Source organism: Notothenia rossii (genome assembly GCF_949606895.1).
Source record: "Notothenia rossii genome assembly, chromosome: 5".
NCBI classification, from domain to species: domain Eukaryota; kingdom Metazoa; phylum Chordata; class Actinopteri; order Perciformes; family Nototheniidae; genus Notothenia; species Notothenia rossii.
In genome coordinates this window covers 45823390-45835146 of record NC_136903.1, presented here as the reverse complement: position 1 = coordinate 45835146, position 11757 = coordinate 45823390, and the positions used below count along the sequence as shown (strand labels likewise).

At 38.8% G+C, this 11757-nt stretch overlaps 2 long non-coding RNA genes across 2 annotated transcripts; both read left to right on the top strand.

Annotated features, from left to right (window-relative positions):
• The first annotated feature begins 545 nt into the window (after window positions 1-545).
• LOC307040739 lies at window positions 546-6190 on the top strand. The gene is made up of 3 exons (XR_013808587.1): window positions 546-658; window positions 2758-2823; window positions 6172-6190. It is a non-coding gene; the product is annotated as an uncharacterized lncRNA (long non-coding RNA).
• Window positions 6191-7996: 1806 nt separating this feature from the next.
• LOC307041631 lies at window positions 7997-8824 on the top strand. Its single transcript, XR_013808833.1, has 3 exons — window positions 7997-8159; window positions 8268-8360; window positions 8646-8824. It is a non-coding gene; the product is annotated as an uncharacterized lncRNA (long non-coding RNA).
• Window positions 8825-11757: the final 2933 nt, after the last annotated feature.

Sequence of the window (11757 nt, the reverse complement as noted above, 5' to 3'; positions counted from 1 at the left end):
TCCAGACACCAAAAGGTGTCTGGTTTTCGTCAAACTGAAAGAGACTTTATGTTTCCGGGTTTCTTCTGCTGTGTCGCGCTGATTGGGTACGACAGGCCATGTGTTGGTCTCTCCCAATAAGATGACCTCTGGGGGAAAGCACCCACACACCTCCTCCTGTGTTTTTAGTATGAAAGCCTGTGTTTTCCTTTGGTTCGTTCTCTTTTTCTTCAGGCTGACCAGAGAGTAAGACAGGAGAAAGAGTTGGAAGTACTTCCTTTGTATTTGTATTGTTACTTTGTATCATTAAAACAACATTATTGTTTAACTTGCATTCTGGTGTTTCTTAATCCCTTCCTTTTTACGAATTTACCCAGCTTACCAAACGACACGCGGAGACGAGGTTGGTTTTAAACGTCCTCAAATCTCCAACACTAACTAACCTCTCTCGTTCAGATTAATATTGTCGGGTGTTCTTTTTCTGCTTTGCCAAAGGCTACTGTGTCAAATGTCCCATTTGGGTTGCCGTATGTAGTTGTCCATCTCACACATGCGCAGTACAGATCGGGCAGATCATGTGGGCAGATCGGTTAGTGACAGAGGTAACCGTCGTAACCAGCAGACTTAATCCGCTTCTATCCAGCCTTTGACACTTGGAAAACGAGCACATGTGATACTGGTAAGGATAAACTCATGTTAATATTAGGGCCGGGACTCGATTAAAAAAAATTATCTAATTAATTAGAGGTTTTGTAATTAATTAATCGAAATTAATCACATTTTTAATCACATATAAATATTTGACCTGAGAACAGTGAGAAGATGTCAATAAAGTGTGCCGTCACACAGAGGTCATTTGAATTGTTTACCGAGGTCCAATGATCCCCAGTCAGGGCAACACATTCGGCTTTCTCCAATAAATTCTCTTTATCTTCCTTTTCATTGTCATAAAGCTGCTGGATTCTTTTTGTCACTGTCTTTCTGCATGGCAGCTCATATGTTGTGTCAGACGATGCAATCTGTAGTACCTTTTGCAGCCCCTTATCTTCTACCACTCCAAGTGGTCTACAGTCGAGTGCAATCCAGTGAGCTGGTTATTTTTTCAGACGTGGACTTAGTTATCCTGACACTGAAACCAGTCATCTGGTTGAGTGTGGGTTGGGTGTGGGTCATACTTGTCAACTCTCCCGATTTTCGCGGGAGACTCCCGATTTCCTTGCCCTCTCCCGGTTTCCTCCCGGGGTCATATTTCTCCTGATTTCTGACAAAATCAGATTTACACACGACTGTTTCCACTCTGACTTTAATACAGCTACACCATTGTTTGGTTTCCATGGTAACACGTCTCTTTAGTAGCGCGCAACTCAAAGTCTGAGAGGATGAGGCAGATATTCACAGAAAACAGAACTAGAATCGACAACTACTCTACTCTCTGCTCACTCCTTTCCTGTAAGATGCAGGTCCAGTCCACACATCTGCTCCATCAAGGACGGTGCTACAGGCCGCAAGGCAGTGCAATTACAACTACAATAAGCATGTTAATGTTAATCTAACAGCTCCGGCGATCCGGCTATTGTTCACTGTAGTTTGTTGTTGTCTGAAGTCATGAACGTTAGTTGGTGCTCCAGTATAATCGGTACGCCTGAAACTCATCCAGTGAGAAACGTTCCGTAGGGCAAAAATAAGAGCGATTAAAATGCTTTAATTTTTTTAACGTGTTAATGTTTGTGTAATTAATTAATCTTAATTAACGCGTTAAAGTCCCGGCCCTAGTTAATATATATATACAATATAATTTCACATACCGAAACTTTAACGCTTGTCTGAGTATATCTTCCGTTGACTCTGGCTTTGACTCTTACCGGCTGTTGATAGCCCTTATAAGCTAACGCTAGCATGCTTTATTCAGACATTAACTTTAGCCTTTAGCCCGCTTGGAGTTATGGGTGGCTAACGTTACTACAGTCCGGTAGCTCAGTTAAGAAAATGTAATGTTATTTATGGGAAACGTTAGCCTACGTGTGTCTGGCCATGACTGACTGAGTAGGCCGTAAAAGCTTGCGCTAATGTTTAGCATGCGCTAACATTTAGCATGCTTTATTCAGACCACGCATTATCCAGTGAAGAACACTCAGCAGAGCATATATTTCTCAACACAACATTAACTGTAACGTTAAATGTTCTTAACTGAGCTAGTGGACTGTAAAAACACTACCCACCCATGACTCCAATTCGACTAAAGGCTAAAGTCAATGTCTGAATAAAGCATGCTAGCGTTAGCGGCCTACCAGCATGAGTCATGGCCAGATTCAAAGGTAGATATACTCAGACAAACATTAAGTATCAACTTTACCTTTTCTTAACTGAGGCTTGGTGGCCTGTAAACAGTATGAACAGGCGGGCTGCATGTTTTCTATTGTAAATAAATAGATAAGACTATGAATTTGTATTTATTACCAGAGTAGAAATTCTGGTGTTAAACGTCAATTTTAGGACAGAGTAAGTGGGCTTCTTTCATATTGACGAGCGACTTATATTTTAATTTTCGAGTTCAATTGATAAAGATATTATAAATGTAGCTTTAGTTTACAACATTGTGTCTTATATTTTTACATCACCAACATGTTGACCACTGTCCTAAAATAAAGTATAGGCTTTGAGTAACGAATTTAAGTTTAATGTTTGACATATTTTGAATATGTCAATGATCTTCTTGTAGCTTAGACACTTTGATGGCTAATTAAAGACTAATGAAAGATTTTCTCTTTTAAAGTTCAGGGAAGCAGCCATCTATTCCTACTGTTCTACCCATGTGGATGATCCTGTGAATGGGCATTGCTTGTGGTAAGTTTAAAAAAATAAATACAAATGTCATGAGGGTATGAATTTGTAAATGTTATGTTTTCTGGTTGCTCATACAAAACAAATCATTACGGAGCTTTCAATACTCACAAATGGAGGAAGCATACCCCACATACACTTAATGATTTAAAGCCTTGAATTGTTGATGGGTATGATGTTTTAGAATAGTTTGAAACGGGTACTACTGATCAGTTGAATGATGATTTGCCATCTGAAGAACTTCCTGATGAAGAATCAACAGTTTCAACAGATTTTGAATTAAAACTTGCCTCAGTCCTACTTAAATTAGAAAATGATTTTCTTGTATCAAGGGCAGCTGTGAATGAGCTTCTCGAAGAGCTGTAATATTTAATTGGTACTGCCTCTGTGCCAGTTACCCAAAAGACTATAATCCACTTCTTACAAGATCGCAATTGCCAAGTTGATAAATCAGTTGTGAAAGAGTTGGCCACTGAACTTTGCACTTCAAATCCCATTCAAGCTGCAATAGGAAACCGTGGAATTCACGGAAACAATCCAGATGATTGTTATCAAGAATAAGCTGCTTTTCATCGTTAGAAAGCTGAGTGCATGGTATAGGCAACATTACAGAGCCTATGAACTGAAACTGTGTCCTACAAAGAAGGTGGAACTTCTTGACTCAAATGAACTGACTGATCCATACCTATTGGCTGACTATACAGTTGGGGGAATGCGGCTAATAACTCTTAAAATATACATTCATGTATACAGTGCTTGAATTGGGCCGGTACTCACCGGTACGCAGTACCGGCACTTCTGATTTTTACCCATGTGGTACCGACACTTCTTACTGAGTACCGGCAAGGTGCCGGTACTCAGTAAAATGCCGGTACTCAGCCGCCGGCAATATACGTATATATTGTAAACGCAACGCAGCGCAAATGTGGGTCTGACTCTGCCTCACAGAGGGTGACTGGCTGTCTACATGACGTGGCCTGCCGACATTGCCACTTTCATACAGATCATACTAATGCCCTCGATTGGTCTCTGTGTGTCATTCAAGCTCGGGAGGTTGTGTGTTGGTGTATGTGTGGCGCGAGCGAGCGAGAAAGCGCGCACACCGGTTACGTGTATTGTTGTTAGCATCTGGTGCTAGCTAGCTGCGCTAACGGATATAAGGAGCTGTTTCAACAACAAGGTGGAGGGAGAGTCCTTTGCTGTCAGACTGAGAGGCTGATAACTACAGCTCTGGTGAGGTAAATTACTCTCTGAGTCTTTAGATAGTTAACTTAGTTTAAGTTATCTCAGTGGGTCTCAAACGGTTCGGTCACCATTTATGTAAACACATATTTCCATTTGAGGGGGTAGTGATTCGTAAAATATGCATGAATAATACAAACAAAATGTTAACTAGGTGAAAAAAGGTAAGATAAACTTGTTGAGAGCTAAAACTAGTCTTTGCTGTTGCCTCAAAGAGGAGCAGGGGGGAGAGGAGGGAGACAGGAGAGGCCGATTCAGGAGCCCAGACACACTCACAACTATAAATAAACCAAAAACAAATAAATAAACAAGTTTCCATCTTTTTTCATATTGGATATTGTATGTTATTGGTTATGGCCATGTACTTATGATTTTATGATTATTTAAATGTATACATTTTTGTTTCATATGGGTGTAGTCTCTTTATTTCCCCCTCAAAATGCACCAGATTGATGCATTTAAGTCCAACATTTAAAAAAAATCTTACCGGGGGAGCATGCCCCCGGACCCCCCTATAGGATTTGAGGCCCGGCCCCACTGTTCCCAAATCGATTTGCAATTTTTTTTAAATAGTAACCCATCTCCATATGTTTCTTTTTGGGTAGTAGATTTAAACTAAAGGGCTATCACTTTGTGCAGCAACGCTATTGACAAATAAATCCAGCAAAATGGCACAAAAAACTGGTAGTGGCCTCAGGGACGAGGAGTCATTTAACCAGCCAGTAGGAGTCAAGCTTTACTTTCTTTTATATCCATAAAGAAAAAGTAAATCTGTTTACAGTTGTTTCATTATGGATGTTGAGAGTTATCCATATATCTCTTCATTTTGCTCTCCAAGTGCACCAGATTGATGCATCTAACTTCAATATTTAAAAAAATATGTTCCCGGGGGAGCATGCCCCCGGACCCCCCTAGACTAGAGGGTGTAAGGTCCACTCCCCACTTATAAAAATAGCACTTTACCACTGCACCCCCTCTAATCTCAGATGCACCCTGAGTCATTTTGTTTAAGTACAGTGAGCCTTTCTAAAATATACAGTAAAGAGACAAACCCACCAGCATTATAGGATATACTATGACTTTGTGCCAAATACTTGTTGCTGATTTAGAGTACTGGCACCTTTTTTATTCCAATTCAAGCACTGCATGTATAAGGTCAGAATTAATATATATATATATATTAATTAATATATATATATATATTAATTCTGTCAAAATTATCGCGTTAACGGCGGTAATTAATTTTTGGAATTAACTGCGTTAAAATATTTAACGCATGTGCAGAATGGCCCGCCCCATACATCCCACCAGTGGCAGCGCTGGGGTAGGCTACAGCCATACCAAGAAATGGCTTAGCCCCACCATGGAAAATGATGTTAAAGTAAGCAAAATAAAGTCTGCCGAGTAAATTGCACAGACAACAGTTAGTAAGATTGATTTCAGTAGCCACTTGTCTGGAAATGCCGAAGACCAGAAACGGTTTTGAAAACTTTTGTCACGTGGTGATCGTCTTCTCAATAGAAGATCTTTGATAATGTCTTCTGGCCAATCAGAATCAAGATAACGGCGTGGTGTTGTTGCAGGAAGTCCTGACAGAGAATACATTTGCGGTAGTGCATCTCTATACATCGATACAACATTACGTGTTGATAGAAATCAACAAGTAATGAATTAAGACCCCACGGTTTGATGATTGATAGGTGTGTGGGCTGTCTTTCATTTTGACACACAGAGCAATGTTATAATAAACATACATACTGTGTGTTAAATGTATATATCCGCCTTCTTTCATTTATCTTTCCATTCCCACAACAATATACATAAAGAAATGGCATATTTTGGACATAGTTCCAATGGTGATTAATCATGATTAATAAATGTTTAAGCTGTGATTAATCTGATTAAAAATTGTAATCGTTTGACAGCCCTAATATATATAATATATATATATATATATATATATATATATATATATATATATATATATATATATGAACTTTGTATGTAATACTTTGTAAAGTACAACACAATGCAATTTGAAAAGAAAGAATGTATTGAGTGTACACCTGCATTTCATTAATTCCCTCTTCACATCTCTCTTTCTCTTAGAGCGCCATGGCTGATATTGACCTGTTCGATTGCTTATCATCTTGAACAACCACAACAGCGTTAGACTGGAGCTTCGAAATGGGATTCCCAACTCAATGGAAGAGCTCATTGAGGAGGTCAAGAATTCATGTGGATTAGAAGGTTACATAAGGCTACAGTACAAAGACACTGATTTTGGGAACACATTTGTTAATCTTACATCTACACATGCGATTAAAGATTGGACAGTGATCAAAGTTGTCGAATTAGACCCCGATTCTACAACTGTGGTCTTGTACCCAGTTGAGATACCATTAAATAGTACCCTTACAAGTGCACTGTACAGTGAAGAGTCCTCCTCTGGATCTCTGAATACAGATGACACAGTACTACTTAGCGGCTCTTCCTCGGAATCATTAAGAACACAGCGGTGGCCTAAAGTGTTTCCAATCCCGGTCTTCTCCTATGAGACAGAATGTCAATTACAGAGAGGAAATGCAGAGTACACAAAGAACCAATCTAGACTGACACCAAGCTCAAATCATCTGCAGAGCTTGCTGTAAACCAAGTCTCAAGAAGAGTCCTACCCTGCGAAGAATTTAAAGAGAGCCAGGCGAGCTGAGGCCAGCCATTTTCCATCCTTGCCGATTGGTGAGACTCCAGAAAGCATGGAGCAAGAGACAATTTCCCTTTTGGCAGAGCAACAGAAAAGAAACAACCGGCAATCAATAAAATAAAATAAAAGATGGCGAAGGCATTTGGATACCGAAGACAAGAAATAGTGCATCAGAGGCCAAGCATTGAAGGCCTCTTGGAGCGGTGGCCTGCACTTTTTCACATGGAAGAGGTCATTATTTTGATGTAAGCCTGTAGTGGAGAAGAAATGAGGGCCCAACTAACTAACAACTATAAACAGCCAAGGCAAATATGTTGACGTTTTATTTTTACAATATCAATATCACAATATAAGCTTTACATCTATTACTCTTAGTGTCTATATTTGGTGGTGGTTTTCAATAAATATGTGGATTAATTTAAATGTTACATTCATACAAGCTGACTTGGAGTACCGTAATTTTCGGACTATAAGGCGCACCTGAATATAAGCCGCAGCAGCTAAATTGAATGATGTGTATAAGCCGCACTGGACTATAAGCCGCAGGTGTTTTAATGTTTAATTACCATATGTAAGGGTTCGTGCACAGAGGGGATTGTCGGGAAAGAGATGGCTGTTTGAGGAAGCTCCCATTTATTAACATTTCAACAAACAAGTTGCATATTTGCATAACGTATTCAAGTGTTACCATGTAGTGCAATAGTAGCTACAGAACATGTACTGTGCTGTTTAAACTGTACTGTATCACATAGCGTTTCAGACACACAAACTTTTCAACTTTCAAACTTAAACGGTGCGCTCCCAGCGCACGTACCGGAAGTGATCTACAGCAGTGGTTTTCAACCAGTGGTACAGGGACAAACTGTCTCGCTCTCGTAATGTCTGTCTGTCTTGCTCTCGTTCTGTCTCTCGTGCCACTCACGGTTCCACTTTTACTTTTGCGCGCTACCCGTCTCACTCTTTTGCGGCCTCCAGCTTTTCCTGCTGGAGCCCGCCGCTTAAAGGTGGGGGGCGCGGACCGGCCATAGAGCCCATAGAGTTAAAGGTGGTGGCCGTTAGCTGTAAAAATCCATAGATTAGCCGCACCGTTATATAAGCCGCAGCGTCGTAAAATGGGAAAAAAGGCGCAGCTTATAGTCCGAAAATTACGGTACTTTTAATCGAACCGTTGGCTCTTTATAAAAAATATGTATATTATAAATTCTCAGTGTTTTTTGTTTCCTATGCTGCTTATATTTTCTAGGTAAATGCTGAGTTCATAACAACAACTCCATTGGAGACAAAGTTCTTGGCGCAGTTTGACAAACACTCCACCAAACTGCTGCAGGTCATCAGGAGCAGGGGAGGAGTTGTGAAACAGAAGACCATCGGGATCTTGCAGGTTTTGGATGAGGTATCTATGAATGAGTTTATATGTCGGATCAGTGGCTGAATCGTCCTTTTTTTTGCATTTGATTTATAATATATATATAAATAAATAAATAAAACTGTCCTTACTCAGACTGTGGACATCGCCATCAGAAGAGAATGCATCCTCAAATCTCTAATGATCTACCTGGGTGAACCTGTTGACCATCTCATCAAAGAATTCCAGGTAAGACCTCCCACTCACTCACAAGAAGTTTGTTCATAAAAGAAAAATAACATATTTGTACTGCATGCAAATAACTCCTTGGTTAGAAAGCTAGTCATTTGTGATGACCTCCTGAGCTTTCCTCATTGGCCGACTGAACTGAGAACTTTGCTTTTTTCATCTATCCACTATAATCTTGTATTTTTAAAAGGTAGCTGCAATCTTGGGGAAACCTCTGCGCCTCAGGCCTGTTGAACTACACTATGTGGTCCTCATCCATTTCCCTTTTGTTTGCATGATATGCAGGATGCTGAGGCTGGAGAACTGGAGCAGGCAACAATGGCAATCTTTGTCATTGGGAAAGAGGATCAGTTTCATCGACCCAAAGACGTCAAGGTTCTCATCGAAGGAACAGAGGTCCTTAGCGGATTGCCCTCGGTTGCGACAGCTTTTGCTCTTCGGGCTCATATACGCACTGAACTTAAGATATCCGAAATAACTGCAATCCACTTTTGAAGTTGTGGAAAAAGTCCTGATGGAACTTGAGGGGAAAAAGATGAGCCCAAAAGTGAATGGACACTCAAAGTTACCATAGTTACATGGTAAGGTTTATAAAACCAAGGTTTTATAATAATTATGCATTGTAAAACATTTGAACTTACAGTATGACCGTTTTTCACTGTAGAAGTTATGCATGTCTAATCATTTTCAGAGATGACATGTCTCACAGGTGCAAGTTGTCAGTGTTACTTTAAAAAAAGTGTGCAGTAGATAATAAGGACAAGTCTTTTTTCTAAGAGTTTGATGTTTGGAAGCGGCACATATTACTGCAACTAATAACTGTGGTACTTATTAACATGTCTAAGATCAGGTAATGGCTGCCTCAGAGGCCAAAGCTGGTTGTGTGAACAACTTGTTTTTCATTCAAATAAATGTGCTCTGGAGTTAAAATATAGAGATTCATCTGAAGAAATTGACTGTTTTACTTTTATTAGTGTACCTTTCAGATGCATTGCACTCCTTAAATGTGTTTGAGACACTTTAGGTAAAAATGTGGCTGTCATTTGATTAACTCTGAAAATACAGTTTTTAATGAATAAATCACATGAATTGAGCTACAGGTGTCCCCTCAGCTGTGCAGATTTATTTAATAATACGGTAGGAAATTGTGGAGTAAAATTAATATCTATCTTGTACACACACACACTTTTCCTCTACTGATGAGGAAGACAGAGGGGACTAAAGTATTTCTTATTTTTCTACATTGACCTGAATGTATTCTTTATTCTGTGTATTTGTGAACTGAAATATAAGTTTTTATAAAGTTTGTGATACATATATTTGCAGTCACTTCATTATACGTTAAATACATTTAATTCAAGCTAAGATACATTAGCTAGTTAGTGCTCTTACCTGTGTGCCTCCTTCAAACAGCATTATAACCAGACTGTATCTTCAAACGATAAGTACCAGTTATAGCTACTTTATTTTAGATAAACAATTGAAAAGACAAAATCAACCAGCTAATGTATTGAAAGACCAATCTTTATTGTAAGGTGCCTTTTCTTTAAACCTTCAGATGTGAGATATTAGTTATGCAGTAATAGTATTGACAATTCAAAAATACTGAGCAACTTTAGTTGAGTTATTTCTTGTCTAAAAAGCATTTATTTCACTCATTTTTCCCACTCATATTCACAGTGTGTACCAATTGACTGTATTTCCCGTCAGGTGTCATCTCTAACCGGAGTACTGTTTTGGATGAAGCGGCTCCGGCACAAACATTACAACATACATAAGATTCCCCAATAGTAGGTGGAGCAGTACGTAGAGCAAGTTGCATTACATAGATTGCTTTGAACACACCCTCAAAATAGCATTGTGATTATATTACTGGATGGAAACTGAAAGCACGGGAACATTAATAAACTACATAACAGAAAGTATGAATAACAATAATGAAATTGTGACTGTAGATATGTTAATACTTTATATTATTTACTGTACATGTTTAATTTAGATGTAATTATTGTGATTATTCTTTATTCTTTCTATCTATCTATCTAAATCTCACAATGGGGTACGTTACAGGAACTTTTCATCAACTGATTGATTGCACACACTTTAAATGTACTGGCTATGCAAAACAGAAGGTGGAGCTCATTATCATATTAAAAAACAGGCGTTTTTTACGCGTCAAGAACGCGCGTTTTTTTAAACAGGCGAATAGTGGCACTTTAGGCTTTCGATGACACTCCCGCGAGCGAGCAAGAAGGCTGTCTGCGCGCGAGGGTCATTTCATGCGCTTGTAAAAGCAAATTTTCCGCTCGTGAGTAGCTTGTTTTGCGCGCTAGAATATTGACCCAAATCTGACTCCATAAGGGACTCTGTAAGAAAGTCTGAAGGAAGAGGCATATTTTTTTCCGGTTGTATATTTTCAAATTCTAGCGCACTCGAGCTGGTTTCTCCATTCTTACCTACCCTACCTTTAACTCTTTTTAGGGTGCAGCTATAAGTTTTATTTATTTCAAAGTGGGCCCATTTTAATTATATATTTGTTTCCTTCAAATGTGCAGAGGGCTCCCCAAGTGCTGTGTTTAATTTATTTTAAAGTAGGCCTGTGTATTATTTTTAATTGTCCTTATAGGAGTTCTTTGTTTCTTAGGTTAACAGTTTTATATAATGTAATAAATAGCCTAAAAAATGCAAAAAAACCTGTTAGTTTTTGTCTGATATAACAATAAATACAACTTTTAATTTGTTAGTTTTCATCCTTTCCTTATATAGTTAGTAGGACTTAACAAAAAAACTATTTAAAACTCAGTTAATGGGGTTAATTTTTAAATTGCTTCAGTTTATCATCGTAACAGATCAAAACATTCAAATTCATTTTACAATAAATGGTATTCTTCTACAAACAAAAAACATAACAATTAATACATTTAAACAAACCACTATATTAACTACTTTATTCAAAATTAACATTCACTTCACTAGATAATGACACCTGTATAATAAACCGAGCGCTGTCTTTCCTCTCTCTCCCTCTCCTGACAGCCCGTCAGTATCTCATGCAGCTCGCTACTCTAGTAATGAGTGGCCCGACAGTGAACAATAAACATATGTATAACTAGTTTAGCTAGTTCGAGAGGTAGATGAAATAGCTAAGTGTGTTTGGTCTAACTTGAAACGTGTGTTTTGCTCTGCTCACCGGTCCATTATAGCGGCTGAGCTTCAGGTGATCATGGAGCTGCGTGACCTAAACAATAAGTGTTGCTTGGCATCTTGGTGCGGCAAAGTATATATTTGTTCTCTCTCTCTTAATTCCCCAATCACTCAATGATTAATATACCCGTTTTAGGAAAAGTCACGAAGTTTGAGATGTTTTTTACCCTCAACCAAACAACAAGACCTGTAA